Here is a 16,951-nt window from a genome sequence, read left to right as displayed (position 1 = left end):
ATGGTGCATGCCTGTAGTCCCAGCTACTTGGGAGGTTGAGGCAGAAGAATCGCTTAAACCCAGGAGGCGGAGCTTGGAGTGAGCCAAGATTGTGCCACTGCATTCCAGCCTGGGCGACAGAATGAGACTCCGTCTCAAAAAAAAAAAAAAAAAAAAAAAAAAAAAAAAAAAAGCAAGCAAGAAAGAAAAAAGATCAAGTTACCAATAGTTAGAAAATGACACTGAAAACAGACCTATCTCACATTCCTGTGACAGAACCATTTCACTCTGAACCCATTGTCGGAAGCTTTGCTAGGTTGTTTGGACAACTGAGAGATTCTGAGCTTCCTGGAGACTGTCCCTCTCTCACTAGCAAGAATACACCAAAAAAGATGGCCCTCTGAAGATAGTTTTTAAAAGGTTCAAATCAAAGCCCCCTTACAGGGATTTAGCAATGACAGGTTCTGAAACTCAATTACTTGAAACATTTCTTCCACACCAAAGAAAGTTAAACCTCACCTTTGAAGGGTCTCAACTTTAATCATAATAATCAGTGATCCTGGGCTTAATCAGTCTTTGTAGAATAATTGGATTTCTTTCTTTCTTTCTTTTTTTTAAGAGTCTTGAGTTCAAGTGGCCAAGGCAAGATGGGTCAAAGTCAGAGTGGTGGTCACGGTCCTGGAGGTGGCAAGAAGGATGACAAGGACAAGAAAAAGAAATACGAACACCCTGTACCAACTAGAGTGGGGAAAAAGAAGAAGAAAACAAAGGGACCAGATGTTGCCAGCAAACTGCCGCTGGTGACACCTCACACTCAGTGCTGGTTAAAATTAATGAAGTTACAGACAATTAAAGACTATCTTCTCATGGAGGAAGAATTCATTAGAAATCAGGAACAAATGAAACCATTAGAAGAAAAGCAAGAGGAGGAAAGATCAAAAGTGGATGATCTGAGGAGAACCCCGATGTCAACAGGAAACCTGGAAGAGATCATCAATGACAATCATGCCATCGTGTCTACGTCTGTGGGCTCAGAACACTACGTCAGCATTCTTTCATTTGTAGATAAGGATCTGCTGGAAACTGGCTGCTCGGTCCTGCTCAACCACAAGGTGCATGCCGTGAGAGGGGTGCTGATGGATGACACGGATCCCCTGGTCACAGTGATGAAGGTGGAAAAGGTCCCTCAGGAGACCTATGCCGATACTGAGGGGTTGGACAATCAAATTCAGGAAATTAAGGAAACTGTGGCGCTTCCTTTCACCCATGCTGAATATTATGGAGAGATGGGTATAAAGCCTCCTAAAGGGGTCGTTCTCTATAGTCCACCTGGCACGGGTAAAACCTTGTTAGCCAAAGCAGTAGCAAGCCCAACCTCAGTCACTTTCTTGAGAGTGGTTGGCTCTGAACTTATTCAGAAGTACCTAGGTGATGGGCCCAAACTTGTACAGGAATTGTTTCAAGTTCCTGAAGAACATGAACCGTCCATTGTGCTTATTGATGAAATTGGCGCCACTGGGACAAAAAGATATGACTCAAATTCTGGTGGTGAGAGAGAAATTCAGCAAACAATGTTGGAACTGTTGAACATGTTGGATGCATTTGATTCTAGGAGAAATGTGAAAGGTATCATGGCCACAAACCGAATAGAAACTTTGGATCCAGCATTTATCAGACCAGGTCGCATTGGCAGGAAGATTGAGTTCCCCCTGCCTGATGAAAAGACTAAGAAGCGCATCTTTCAGATTCACCCAGCAGGATGATGCTGGCCAATGATGTAACCCTGGACGACTTGATCGTGGCTAAAGATGACCTCTCTGGTGCTGACATCAAGGCAATCTGCACGGAAGCTGATCTCATGGCCTTAAGAGAACTAGAATGAAAGTAACAAATGAAGATTTCAAAAATCTAAAGAAAATGTTCTTTGTAAGTAACAGGAAGGCACTCCTAAGGGGCTCTCTCTAGTGAACCACAGCTGCCATCAGGAAAATGGATGGGAGATTTATGAATCCCTGAAAGGGATGAGGTTGGGGGAGTTGTCCAGAGGAATCCCTATTCCCATTGATTTTTATTAGCAAAACATCCTATGTCTTTTGGAGTACAATGTGTAAGTGCCCATTGGGTGGCCTTCTTTTGTTGGTCACTGTGAAGCAGTCTGCTTCCCAATAAAGTGTGTTCTTTTTTTTTTTTTTTTGAGACGAGGTCTTGCTCTGTCCATCGCCGCGGCTTGAGCTGCCAGTTGGGGCCGCCAGATCTCAGCTCGTACTGCAAGCTCCGCCTCCCGGCGTTCACGGCCCATTCTCCTGCCCTCAGCCCTCTCGAGTAGCTGGGACTACAGGCCGCCGCCACCTCGGCCCGGCTTGGGTTTTTGTTTTTTTTAGCTTATGAGACAGAGGTTCACTCCATGTTAGGCCAGGCATAAGTCTCCCCGTCTTTTTTTTTTTTTTTAACCTGACTCTGCCTGATCCGGCACCGTAACTCCGCCTCCCAAAGTGCTGGATTACAGGGCTGAGCCACCGCCGGCCCGGCCCAAAGTGTGTTCTTTCACCAAAAAAAAAAAAAAAAAAAAAAAAGTCTCGCTCTGTTGCCCAAGCTGGAGTGCAGTGGCAGAATCTTGGCTCGCTGCAATCTCTGCCTCCTGGGTTCAAGCGATTCTCATGCCTCAGCCTCCAGAGTAAATGGGATTACAGGTGTGCGCCACCACACCTAGCTAATTTTTGTGTTTTTAGCAGAGATGGGGTTTTGCCACGTTGGCCAGGCTGGTCTCAGACTCCTGACCTCAAGTGATCCACCTGCTTCAGCCTCCCAAAGTGCTGGGATTACAGGTGTGAGCCACCGTACCAGCCAGACTTCTTAAAAATAATATTTTCTGTATAAAGCAAGAGTAAGAAGGTGGTCAGGAGACTTATCAGATTGAAATGATCTCTATGAAGTCCCAGGAAGTGAAAGGAGACTTCTCACTTCCCACTCAGCTCTCCAGCCCGTGAAAACCACCCATCCCCATCATACATCCCCATCATACATACTGCAAGGTAAACCTGAAGTCCAAAGTCCTGACAGCTTCTCACCTTTTATCCCCCAGGAACTGTAGTTAATAACATCCACCCTGTATTAGTCCGTTTTCACACTGCTATAAAGAATTGCCCAAGACTGGATAATTTATAAAGAAGAGATTTAAATTCCACATGTCTTGGGAAGCCTCAGGAAGCTTACAGTCATGGCAGAAGGGGGAGCAGCCTCATCTTAGATGGTGGTAGGAGAGACTGTATGAGAACACAAGAAAAACTACCATTTATAAAACCATCAGATCTCGTGAGAATTCACTCATTATCACAAGAACAGCATGGGGGAAACCACCCCCATCATCCAGTCACTTCCCTTCCTTGACATCTCAGGATTACAATTCAAAATGAGATTTGGCCAGGCACAGTGGCTCATGCCTGTAATCCCAGCACTTTGGGAGGCCGAGGTGGGTGGATCACCTGAGGTCAGGAGTTCAAGACCAGCCTGGCCAACATGGCAAAACCCCATCTGTACTGAAAATATAAAAGTTAGCCAGGCATGGTGGCAGGTGCCTGTAATCCCAGCTACTCAGGATGCTGAGGCAGGAGAATCTCTTGAACCTGGGAGGTGGAGGTTGCAGTGAGCAGAGATCGCACCAGTGCACACTCCAGCTTAGGCAGCAGCATGAGACTCCATCAAGAAAGAAAGGAAGAAAGAGGAGAGGAGAGGAGAGGGGATGGGAGGGGATGGGATGGGAGGGGAGGGGGGATATGGGTAGGAACACAAAGCCTAACCATATCGCACCCCATTGGCCATCCACCCACCTCCTCCTCCCAGAAGCTCTTCCCTCCCTGTGAGTTGGCAGGTGAACTTCTGTTATTCCTTTCTGGCCACATCTCCCACCTCCTTTACTCTACTCTCTTCCTCTGGAAACTAAACATACGTACTTCACAAGGCTCTCCTCTTTTCCTTAAAAAACTCACGCTTTTTATACCTTCAACTCTCTCCTTCATACAGATGATTCTGTATTATCAGCTCACCGCTCACTTCACTCTTGAGTCCCAGACTCAAATTTCCAACTACCTGCTGGAAATCTGCACTTCATTGGCCCATGGGTGTTTTAAACTCCATCTGCTCAAAACTGAAAGCAAGACAACCCCCTGAAAACCTGCTTCTTCTGCACTTTCCACTCTTCTGTTCCTTCATATGAGAAAATATCCATATGAAGTACAGCACATATTCTCATCCCTGAGTGTACCATTCCCACTGCACGCAACTCAAAATGTCCATTCTCCTTAGCTGTTTTCTAGTGCCCATGCTACTGGTTCTGAACTCAGGGGATTATCTGCAAGCACAAGTTCCAAGGCCCCATCGGCAGGTTTGCAAACCACTGCTCTCGACACAACATCTTCTAGGTGAAATCAGACCAAGGGAATGCTTGTACCACATCAGACAGTCCCCTGTTAAACTGTTTTCACTGGGCTGTGATTTGTTGCGATACCCTTGGCTGCTTGAAGTCTGCTACAAACAGGCATATGATTAAAACTGCTGTTGTACTCATGCCAGAGGCGTAGCTAAGCATGTTAGCATTACATCACAGAGGGGGCCTTTTATGAGGCGGGGTCCCTGACTGATGAGCAAACAACCACAGGAGGGTCAGGCGAGAGGCCCAGTGAAGGGTAACACACATAGAGTTCAGTGACCCCCTTGTTCCTTGAGGAGAGAGGACCTATTCCTATCTAAGGACATTCCCGGAAGGCAACGGGTTTCAAACAATGTCCTGAAGAGACTCATCTCAGGGAACCAAGCAGGTAGGAATGGAAAGGAGGAAATGGGAGGAGAGAGGAAGTCAATCCGGGACCCCCATCCTGGCTTCAACCAAAAGCTTCACTCTCATATGCCTGATGGATGGAGCTGCAATGTTTTTGAACAAAAGATTCCATTTGAACAAAGAGCTCTGGGTTCCGTAACTTTACGAGTTTGGGTCTGGTTTTGTTTTTTTTTTTCTCTTTTCATTTTTTGTTTGTTTTTTGCCACATCAGAAATTATAGAGAATTTAAGAGTTTTAAAACTATAATTAGGCCGGGTGTGGTGGCTCACACCTATAATCCCAGCACTTTGGGACACTAAGGCAGGCTGAGGTCAGGAGTTCGAGACCCGCATGGCCAACATGGTAAAACCCCATCTCTATTTTAAAAAATTACAAAAATTAGCCAGGTGTGGTGGTGTATGCCTATAATTTCAGCTACTTTGGAGGCTGAGGCACAGGAATCGCTTGAACCCTGCAGGCAGAGACTGCAGTGAGTCGAGATGGCGCCACTGCACTCCAGCCTGGGTGACAGTGAGACACTGTTTTAAAATAAATAAATAAAATAAAACTACAAATATAGAGGAGCAGACAGTGGCAAAGCAGATCAAGGACAGACTTCAGAAGGCCTTGAACTCTAATCTAAGGCATTCAGATTTTCTCCTCAGGCCAATGGGGACTCGCCAAAAGCTTTTGTGGAAGGAACAGAATGGTGAAAGCAATGCTGAACAGAGACTAACTTGGTTACAGAGTTCAGGATGGAGACTGGAGTTGGAAGATAAAACAGAGGCACCAACTGCCAGGTGTTTTCTATAACAAGGGCCTCAATCAGGTTTTCTTAAGGAAAAGATGCATTCCATGAAGTCAAATATCCAAGAAAGAGGTATACATTGCATACAATGCTTTATTTGATCCTTTCCACATTCCCCAGGGGTGTATTCCTGTCATCATTGGAGATGAGGAAATAAGTCCCTGAGACTCAAGTCATTTTTCCAAGATTACATAGTGAGCAAATGACTAAACTGTAATTCAATGCCAAGTCTATATATATATATTTTTTTAATTGAGACAGAGTCTCACTCTGTTGCCAGGCTGGAGTGCAGTGGCATGCAATCTCGGTTCACTGCACTCACTGCAACCTCCGCCTCCTGGGTTCAAGCGATTCTCCTGCCTCAGTCTCCTGAGTAGCTGGGACTACAGGCATGCGCCACCACGCTAATTTTTTGTATTTTTAATAGAGACTGGGTTTCACCATGTTGGCCAGGATGGTCTTGATCTCTTAACCTCATGATCCGCCCTCCTCGGGCTCCCAAAGTGCTAGGATTATAGGCGTGAGCCACGGCACCCGGCTGTTAAACTTTTTACTGTATTGTATAACCTCCAGCCATCCCAATCCTTACCTGGGCATTCAAGACCTTAAAAAATCAGACGTCTAAAATGTATGCATTTTATCATATGCGAATAATACCTAATTTAAAAGTTAAGCTGATCCTCAAAACACTTATTTTCTTGTTTTTTTTTATAGTAGTCATCCTAGTGGGTGTGAGGTAGTATCTTATTATGAAACCTCATTTGTTTTTAACTTTTTTGTTCATTAGTGTATTTAGGACTATAAATTTGCCTTTAAGTACTGCTTTAGATGTATACAAATTCAATCATGTAGTATTTTATTCAGTTCTATTTTTTTTCAGTCCAAATGTTATTTAACAGTATGCTATCTAGTCTCTAAATAAGCACGATTTTATTTTAACCATCTTTTTAAAAACATTAATTCTGTGATGACATTGTAGCTGGAAAACATTGTCAGAACGGGATTCTTTGGAATTTACTGAAGCTTCCTTTGTGGCCTAATATGTGATCTATGACTGCAAATGTTTTAGGTATAATCAAAAATTATGTTTTCTGTTTATGTTGTGTACATATATATATTTATTTGAGACAGAGTCTTGCTCTGTCACTCAGGCATGATCTTGACTCACTGCAACCTACACCTCCAGGGTTCAAGGAATTCTCATGCCTCAGCCTCCCAAGTACCTGGGACTACAGGTTTGTGCCACCATGCCTGACTAATTTTTGTATTTTTAGTAAAGATGGGTTTCCACCACGTTGTCCAGGCTAGTCTCAAACTCCTGGTCTCAAGTGATCTGCCTACCTTGTCCTCCGAGTGCTGGGATTACAGCTGTGAGCCACGACACCAGGACATATATTTTTAATTGTATTTTTGCCCTTTCATATCCATGAATGAACGTTTCCAACTGCAACTGTTAATATTTGTACTTTTTCTATGTATCTGATATAGTCGAGATTGTATTGTAGGGTGTTATATGTTTATGATGATTATTTTGATTTTATACTGTTCCTTAAACATTTTTAAACCGTGAAATATAATTTACATGAAGAAAGTTTATAAATCTTATCTACATATTTAAAGCAATACTTATAGACACCCATATAACCACCACTAAGGTCAAGAAATAGGCTGGGCACGGTGGCTCACATCTGTAATAGCAGCACTTTGGGAGGCCAAGATGGGTGGATCACCTGAGGTCAGGAGTTCAAGACTAGCCCAGCCAACATGGCAAAATCCCATCTCTACTAAAAACACAAAACTTAGCGGGGCTTCGTGGCATGTGCCTGTAGTCCCAGCTGCTTGGGAGGCTGAGACAGGAAGAATCGCTTGAACCCAGGAGGCACAGGTTGCAGTGAGCCAAGATCACGCCACTGCACTCCAGCCTGGGTGACAGAGTGGGACCCTGTCTTAAAAAATAATAATAATAATAAAATATTGCTAACTTTTTTTTAATTAACAGTTTTAAAAATAAACCCATCTTTCTAACCTTTTCTGGCACTAATCCACCTTCTCCACCAACCCTTCCATACACCTCACGCTTCTTCGGGATAAGGCTGTTTGTCACTATGCACTAATTCTGTTGTTCATTGCACCCAATCATTCTGTTTGTTTGTTTGGACAGGGTCTCACTCTATTGCCTAGGCTGGAGTGCAGTGGCAGAATCTTGGCTCACTGCAACCTCTGCCTCCCGGGTTCAAGCAATTCTCCTGCCTCAGTCTCCCAAGTAGCCGGGATTAAAAGCACTCAACACCCCATGCCCAGCTAATTTTTGTATTTTTAGTAGGAGACGGGGTTTCATCATGTTGGTTAAGCTGGTCTTGAACTCCTGACCTTGTGATCCTCCTGCCTTGGCTTCCCAAAGTGCTGCGATGACCGGCATGAGCCACGCACCCAGACGCACCCATTTTTATGGCTTCTCTTACACCTGGTGATGCCTCTCACGTGAGGGTCCCTTCCCCACCTCCCCTGCCAAAAACCTCCCCAGGCTTCAAACTGCAGCTAAGTGGTACCTCTACAGAGTGTCCTTCACTTTCTCCTCAAGAGGGAACCTCTGCCTCTATTCTCTGTATCTTTACACCTTTTTAAAAAATTACTCTTAAGTCAGCTTTCATATTATTCTCATATTGTGGTTATTTTCTTTGTCACCTATTACATATAAACTCCTTGAAGACAGGACAAGGGTCTTAACCTCTGAATTTTCCTTAGCTTGACTCAGTGGGAGGCATATGGTAAGTGCTCAACCAATATTTTAAAGAAATGAATAGAATCTCTTCTTTAAGCCAGCTATGTTTCATTAGTCAAGATAGCTAGCATTTTTTCCCTTTAAAACATCTCTTTGGCCGGGGCGCAGTGGCTCATGCCTTAATCCCAGCACTTTGGGAGGCCGAGGTGGGCAGATCGCCTGTGTTTAGGAGTTCAAGACCAGCCTGGCCAACATAGTGAAACCCTGTCTCTCTACTAAAAACACAAAAAATTAGCTGGGCGTGGTGACATGCGCTTATAATCCCAGTTACTCAGGAGGCTGAGGCAGGAGAATCACTTGAACCTGGGAGGTGGAGGTTGCAGTGACCCGAGATCACGCCATTGCACTCCAGCCTGGGCAACAGAGCAAGGCTTCATCTCAAAAAACAAAACAAAAACACATCTCTTTATGTTCATTTCTTTTCCATTTTGATTGCTGCTCTGCAGAAAGAGAGAGAGAGGAAGGATGAAAGGAAAGAAAGGAGGAAGGGAGGGAAGAAGGGAGGGAAGAAGGAAGGGAGGGAGGGAGGGAGGAAGTGAGGAAGTAGGGAGGGAGGGAAGGAAGGAAAGAAACTACAGTTAGATCCCCTTCCCAGACCAATTACATGAGAATTTCTGGAGAAGGAGTCCGACATCCTTAATTTTCTCATGTGCCACCAGGATTGAGAACCACCACTTTTTTGGTCCCTTTTAATTTGACCAGTTTTATCGCTAAACCTCTAAAACAGGGAGGGAGGGAGAAGGGAGGGAGGAACCCAATGGCTCTCAGGGCCTCGTTTCACAGGTCCATCCAATCTATTCAGCTACTTCTTCCAACAGGTGCCTCTGCTCCAAGGCTCCTCCAGGCCCTACAGACACACTGTGCTCCCATCTTTATTCCTTGTTCCTTGCACCTGGATATTTCCCTTCTCCCCTCCCCTACTCACATTCTAACCATCCTTCCAAGCCATTCCCTCCTCTTCAAAGTTTCCCAGACCTCTGCTATCATCCCTTTCTAAATCCCTGTGGTTGAAATAAGCATGATGACCATAGCTAATAACACTGTATTGAATGCTGGAAATTGGCGAGAAGTGTAGATATCAGGTGTTCTCACCACACACACACACACACACACAAAGGTAACTGTCAGGAGATGGATATGTTAATTTGCTTGACTGTAGTATTCATTTCACTATGGATATGTATTGCAAAACATCATGCTGCACACTTTAAATATATACTATAAAAGAAAAAGAAATAAGACCTTCGAGTTGGCACAAAATCTAACACAATGGACTTATCCCCACTACCAGTCCATGCACTTGTCTCTCTAAGATCACAAATTCCCTGAGAACAGCGACCATGGCTAAGATCCTGTGGCCACAACCCTGGCCTTTACCCTGTGGAGAGATGGTTTGCTAATTGAATGCTTTTTCCAGAGGAGGCCCTTTAACCTAACCCTCTCCTGCCACAGAGTAAATGAAGAAACAAGAAGATTAAGTGACTTATGGGAAGTCACACATCTTGACCCAAATCTGGCAACCTCAAGGCTCTTCTCTGGTTGCTTATTCACAGCCATCTGTTTTCCTCATTCTCTCCACTGATTCCCCCTCAGGAGCGACAGAAGGCCCTTTGCCCTCACCTTTCTCCCTCAGCCTTAGGAACCGCATCTTTCTCAGTGATAGGTCACTCAGCTGCCGTATTTGGTGGCAGAGCCCAGAGAACAGCACATGAACCTCAGCCCTCAGGGCAATTCAGCTGCTGCAGTTTTTTTCTGAAAGTCCTTCCCTGAAGAGTCATTCTTTGTGAGGGAGAGGGGTGGGGGACCTTTCTGGAATTATTGCTGACATACACACCAAAGGTTGAGTTTGTCTTCTGGGTTAAACAGAGGAAGTATGGCTCTAAATTGGCCAGGAAGAGGCTTCAGCGGAGGCTACAGGAGGGCAGGCCACCAAGGGAGTATAAAAGAAAAAAGCAGGCTGGGCACAGTGGCTCATGCCCGTAATCCCAACACTTCGGAAGGCTGGGGTGGGCAGATCACATGAGGCCAGAAGTTTGATACCAGGCTGGACAACATGGCAAGACCCTGTCTCTACAAAAAATACAAAAATTAGCAAGGTGGTATGCACCTGTAGATCCAGCTACTTGGGAGGCTGAGGTGGGAGGATAGCTCGAGCCCAGAAGGTCAAGGCTGCAGTGAGCCGTGACCATGCCACTGCACTCCAGCCTGGCTGACAGAGCAAGACTCTGTCTCAAAGAAACAAAAATGAAAGAAAAGAAAAAATACATAACAGTTATAACAATTAAGTAGAAGCAGAAGCTTCCACCAATTTGGAGGAAAAGCAACCTCTATAAACCAATGTGAAGCCAAGACAGGCAGGAAAGAGCACCTCTTGGGTAGAGAGGCTAACAGGGGCCCTGGAATTCAGGCTAGGAGCACATGTTCATGAGAGAATTAGAATTCTGCACTCCAGCAATAATGACTCTGTAATCCCAAGTCACTGGTAGATGTTAAAGTGATTTCCATCCCCATGAGGTGCAGAGACACCAGGAATTCCCCCCTGGATTTCTTCCTGGGCAAGGCTGTTGCCAAGGTCCCCAACTAAAGGTAGAAAGGGTGACAGTGGCCAGGGGAGTGAGAAAGATAGCAGGGGCTGGGCCCACACAGGTGGCCGCTGTTCCCATCCACAGCAGTTAAGGCTTTGATTAGCAGCCCACAGCAGCCATGGCTGGGGAGGGCCACCTCCCACCCGGGCACAAGCCAAAGGACACTTGTGACTGGGGACAGCTGCAGATGGTGAGTACTCTCATGCCATGTCTTTCCACATTGGGATCTTCACTATCGTGCATACCCCTATTCACACCTGGAACCACTCTGCTAGTCCCCAAGAGGAAATTCAGACTGTTAGAATGAGATAATTTCAGAGCTTTAAATGGCTCCCATTTATGAGAAACTGGATGACAGAGCAAAGCATTCACGACTCACGTGCTACAGATGTTCAAGCCAGGAGAACTAGCAGGAAGGGGTTCTTTCCAGCCTCCACTCTGCCATTTACCAAGTATGGACCAAATATGTGAGCCTGGGCACTGTGGATGTGGCTCACCATTCCCACATCTGTAACATGAGGGGGTCGAGCAAAACGACTCTTTGAAAATAGACCTGACAATTCTCTAGTTACAAATCCTCATTTCACAATCATTAGGTGAGGGCTCCAATCACACAGCCAGTTGGGTCAGAGCAGAGCTGGAACCTGCTTCCCTGGATATGGTGCTTCTCTGCCCTACCTGACATCTCCTTCCTTGCACCTGTGATTCCTAGCCACCTGCTGTCAATAGGCGTGGCGGAAGGAGGATCCTGGAGCCATAGGCTAGACAAAAGGCCCCAAGATGCAGGCTGCAGGCTACAGGCTACGTGGGAAATTTCCAGATGCCAAGAGAAGGCCACTCTGCTATTTGTCAGAGCTCCCCCATGAAACTAATGAGAAGTCAAATTACATGGGCTAACTAAAGACCACTCGACTCTATCTGTATTATTTGAATTTCATACAATCAAGCAGACATTTCAGTATGACTTAATTAAAAACTGAATAGAGTCTTAAAACTTCTATCATTTAGAATCTCGCTCTGTTGCCCAGGCTGGAGTGCAATGACACAATCTCAACTCACTGCAGCCTCTACCTCCTGGGTTCAAGGAATTCTCCTGCCTCAGCCTCCTGAGTAGCTGGGATCACAGGCATGGGCCACCACACCCTGCTAATTTTTGTATTTTTAGTAGAAACGAAGTTTCACCATTTTGGCCAGGCTGGTCTCAAACTCCAGATCTCCAGTGATCCGCCTGCCTCAGCCTCCCAAAGTACTGAGATTATAGGTACGAGTCACCACACCTGGCCTAGAGTCATTTATTTTGGCTTAAGTAATATTTAATAGGTAAATCACAGCTATCCCATTGGAGGAACATTCTCACATAACTCCTTGTGGATAATAACCACATCTAACACTGAAAGGATGCCATGTGCCAGGAGTTTTGTAGATGTTATTTCATCTCATGCTTATGGGACGTGTGGCTGTTACCAGCACCTTACAGATGCGAACACAGAAGGGTGGAGAGTGAGGTCATTTATTCATCCACACAGGGGAGGTATGGGGCCAGGATCAAACCCACGTGTGTTAGATAGACTGACTCCACAGTCCATGTCCCCGACCCCTGCACCACACTGTCTCTGGGTGGGTATTTACACCTGGCATTAATATGTCTCTAACACCATTACTGAAGTCAGGTTTTGACAGAGTAAGGAAGATAAGAGACAACATCAGAGCACCTGGGCTCGAGGCCCAGCTGCACCACTTATTACTTAGACGTTAACCTGTATGAACTGCAGTGTCTCATCCAAATAAGAATGATTCTAGATGATTGCTCACAGAACTGTTGTGAAGATTAAATCTCAGAACCCATGTACAATGCTCAGTGCAATGCCTGGTATATAATAATCTCTCAATGAAAACACATAATCATGGTTCAGGACACCAGAGATCACCTGGGCCCCTGTCACAGCACTGCTGCTGGCCAGCCCTGGATTGAAGCACCATGCTCCTGGGCTGCCAGCTTCTGCAGATTTCAGCTACCCTGAACATTCCCTGCCTTAAAGGCAGCTTCCAGAAAAAGCACAGTTGATCCCAAGTTCAATTGTGAGGTAGACGACCAGCTGCCATTCATATGGAGCCGAGTGTGGATGCGTGGATAAGTTAGAGGATGAAGCTCTCCCTTTAGGGTCACACCACATGCTCCCCAGCAAACTTGAGGACTGACTACTACAGAATCCGTGAGTGTTCTGGCTGGTTTAGAGACCTCAGTTACCCAGTTGTCCGTGTTGACAGCAGCAATCTTGATGCGCCACCTGAGTGAGGGTTCCACTCAGCTGTATATGAGTTAAAATAGTTTTAAATTTATAAGTGAGTTTTTCACTTTTGTGTCTTAAAAGGCAAAGGAAATGACCTCAGTTTTTATTTTTCCAAAACAAAGTCCAAAAGGTACAGACTCTCCAGCACCATCTCCAATGGCATGTTTCCATAAACCCTCTGCATAGGCATGCCCAACCACTCGCCACTCTGAAAATATATCATGCTTTCTCACGCCTCTGTGCCTTTGCTCTCACCCTCCCTACCTGAGAATGAATCACTTCCTTGTCTCCGTTGAAGCATTTGGTTACTTCTTCCTCGCTTTCAGAACTTTTGTATAAGACGTCGGTTATGTCTTCCTACTAGACTGTAGACCACATTGAGAGGTGACAACCTGCTAGCACATCCCTCGCTCTCGGCGCCTCCTCGGCCTCGGTGTCCACTCTGGCGGCACTTGAGGAGCCCTTCAGCCCTCCACGGCACCGTGGAAGCCCCTCTCTGGGCTGGCTGAGGCCAGAGCAGCCTTCCTCTGATTGCGGGGAGGTGTGGAGAGAGAGGCGCGGGCGGGAACCGGGGCTGGGCTCGCGGGCCGTGTGAGTTCCGGTGGGCGCCGGCGGTCTCGGCGGGTTGCGCACACGGAGCGGCTGCCGGCCCAGGGCAGTGAGGGGCTTAGCACCCGGGCCAGCAGCTGCGGAGGTTGCGCCAGGTCCTCCAGCAGTGCCGGCCCGCCGGCGCTGCACTCAAATTCTGGCCGGGCCTTAGCTGCCTCCTCGCGGGGCACGGCTCGCGACCTGCAGCCCGCCATGTCTAAGCTCCTCCCCCTGCGGTGGCTTCCGGGCGGCAGCCTCCCAAGAGCACCGCCTCCTGCTCAGTGCGGCCCGGGTCCCTGAGGACGTCCCAAGGGCTGAGGAGTGCAGCGTCCGCTGGGAACTGGCGGGCGCTCCGCTGAGCCCTTAGGGCAAGATCCCAACTGGGTGAAGCCGGCTGGGCTCCTGAACTGGATAGGGACTTAGAGAACTTTTACTATCTAGCCGGAGCTCGTACGTGTACCAATACGCACTCTTAGTCGTAGCCAGGTTTGTGAATACACGAATTGGTACTCTGATATCTAGCTAACTAGTGGAGACTTCGAGACAGCACTCTGTGACTCTGAGTTTGAGCTCAGAAGGATTGTAGCACGCCACCAATCAAGCACTTGTGTCTAGCTCAGGGTTTGTAAATACACCAATCAGTACTCTTGCGTGTAGCTCAAGGTTTGTGAATACACTCTGTATCTAGTGTATTCTAGTGGGGACTTGCAGGACTGGCACTCTGTGACCCTGCGTCTAGCTCAAGGATTGTAAACGCACCAATCAGCACTCTGTCAAAACGTACCAATCAGCGCTCTGTAAAGTGGACCAATCAGCAGGATGTGGGTGGGGCCGGATACGGGAATAAAAGCAGGCTGCGGGAATCTGCCAGCGCAACCCGCTTGGGTCTGCTTCCACGCTGTGGGGGATTTGTTCTTTCACTCTTTGGGTCCCTGCTGCCTTTATGAGCTGTAGCACTCACCTCGAAGTTCTGCAGCTTTGTTTCTGAAGGCAGCGAGACCACGAACCCACTGGGAAGAATGAACAACTCCAGACGCGCTGCCTCTAAGAGCTGTAACACTCACCACGAAGGTCTGCAGCTTCAGTCCTGACAGCAAGACCGGGAACATCAGAAGAAAGAAGCTCCAGACACACCATCTTTAAGAACTTTAACACTCACCACGAGGGTCCACGGCTTCATTCTTTAAGTCAGTGAGACCAAGAACCCACCAATTGTGGACACAACATGAGGACAAGAAGCGCCTCCTTGTCATCTTTGTGTCCACCAGCTTACTACTAGAAAAGCTGAAAAAAGGAAACGGGATGGTTCTTAAGGTGTAATGCAGACACATTTTCGTGACTGCAAATGCTAGCCTTCCAACCTCATGATAAATATCAGGTCACTTGGCTTACTTACTCTTTAATGTATTGTAATACATCATTATAAATTGCAGGTAACCAAGATATTGACATACATTGTGGTGAAGAAGAGCAAGTTTGACAACTTTAAGCATTGCTTTTTATTCCTTATTTTAAATGTGTTACTGCTTTTGATGCACTCCTTACTGATATTTATTGCTTCCTCTGCACAAGCACAAAATGCTGGCTCACTCTCAAATTCAATGTAGACCTGGGGAAAGTCATTAAATGCCACGAGCCTTGGGTTTTTCCCATGTACTGTAGTAAATTCCTCTTGTTGGGATTGTAATTGCAGGTGGTAATCAGAGAACACAGAGCCCCCAGAATTATTTTATGGGATTTCAAGCAGGCCACAGGCCAGCCTGGAGAAAAAGCAGGAAGAAGAACTGGCAATACGAGGGCCTGACCCGAAAGTTATTTCTGAAGAGAAACAACGGTAAGAACTTGCAGGAATCAAATTAGTTCGGATGTAGTAGGCAGAATTCTTAGACCCCGTTATTTAAAATAATGATTTTTCCAATATGTAGTCAGAAATTGTTCAACATAAGCTTTCTGGTATTCCACAGTCATAATACTCTAGCTGTTCGGACAACGCCTTCTCTCTCGCAAGCTCCCTTTTTTCATTCTCTTTAAATCATCTCCCGTTTGGCTTCCCTAAATTCATTTTTTGTAGCCAGAGCTTCCATTTTATTGCAGTGGCTACTATTGTGTCTCCTATTGTTTTCTTTAATGACTTTTAATGACCTGAGACATCATTGGCTTCCTTTAATTTTCCACTTCCTCCAAGTCAATTGATAGCACATCCTACACTCTGTGTTTACAAGTATCAGAGAAGGTAGCAATAATTTTTTTTTCCTCATCTTCAGGAAAGGATGCCTGAATTCTTGACAGGGCCAGATAGAATGTAAACGTGGTTTTCTACATTGCTAAGAAATAACAGGCAAGTCTAGATACCACGAGAGCTAGCAACCTGAAGAAGTCATCTGTTCTTTCATTTATTTACTGTGTATGGTTTTGGGTGCACAAAAAAACATGGAGCAAGATGCTTCAGGGTGTTTAGCAATGAGCAAGACAAAGACACTGACAAGGAGCTTTCATTCTGCAAGCCGAGTAAGACAGGAGCTCAAAACGATACCAACAGGTAGCATGAAATAGGCGCCGCACAGAGGGACACAGAGCTATGGGAAAATCAAATGAGGGAAAGATTACATCTCATCGGGAAAGACTTGGTGGAGGTTCAGGTCAGTTCTGGGAATTATGAGTTTGAAGTCATTGGGGCATTCAAGGGAAGCATGAGCAGGCAGTGGGAACCTGGGACCGAAATCAGGAAGAAAAGGGTGGCTAGGATATAAAGGGTCCAAAGTCATTTGGAAGAGGTTGTCATGGCTGGAGCGGTGGGGGGGCTCACACCTGAGATTCCAGTACTTTAGGAGGCTGAGGCAGGAGGATCACTTCAGCCAGGGAGTTTGAGAAAGAGGTTGTCCTCAGTTCCCTAATTCCTGTTCTGGCTACTGAGATACTTTCACTCCTACAGCTTCCAGGGCCTGGTGCAGCTGGGGCTTTTAACTTACCAACACGTGTTCTGCTACAGCTGGCTCATCCAGGATCCACCATAAGGGATTTCTGCTTAGGTGAAATTGCATTCAGTTTTTAAAAGAAAAGAGGGTCAGGCACTGTGGCTAAAGGCCTTTGGGAGGCTGAGGTGAG

The 16,951-nt window shown here is 46.2% G+C and overlaps 1 pseudogene; it reads left to right on the top strand.

Moving 5' to 3' along the window:
- Nucleotides 1-626: 626 nt before the first annotated feature.
- LOC108514213 (26S protease regulatory subunit 4-like) lies at nucleotides 627-16,141 on the top strand (annotated as a pseudogene).
- The last annotated feature ends 810 nt before the right edge of the window (nucleotides 16,142-16,951 follow it).

Source organism: Rhinopithecus bieti, unplaced genomic scaffold (assembly GCF_001698545.2).
Source record: "Rhinopithecus bieti isolate Rb0 unplaced genomic scaffold, ASM169854v2 scaffold_32012, whole genome shotgun sequence".
Classification (NCBI taxonomy): domain Eukaryota; kingdom Metazoa; phylum Chordata; class Mammalia; order Primates; family Cercopithecidae; genus Rhinopithecus; species Rhinopithecus bieti.
This window is presented reverse-complemented; position numbering and strand designations above follow the sequence as displayed.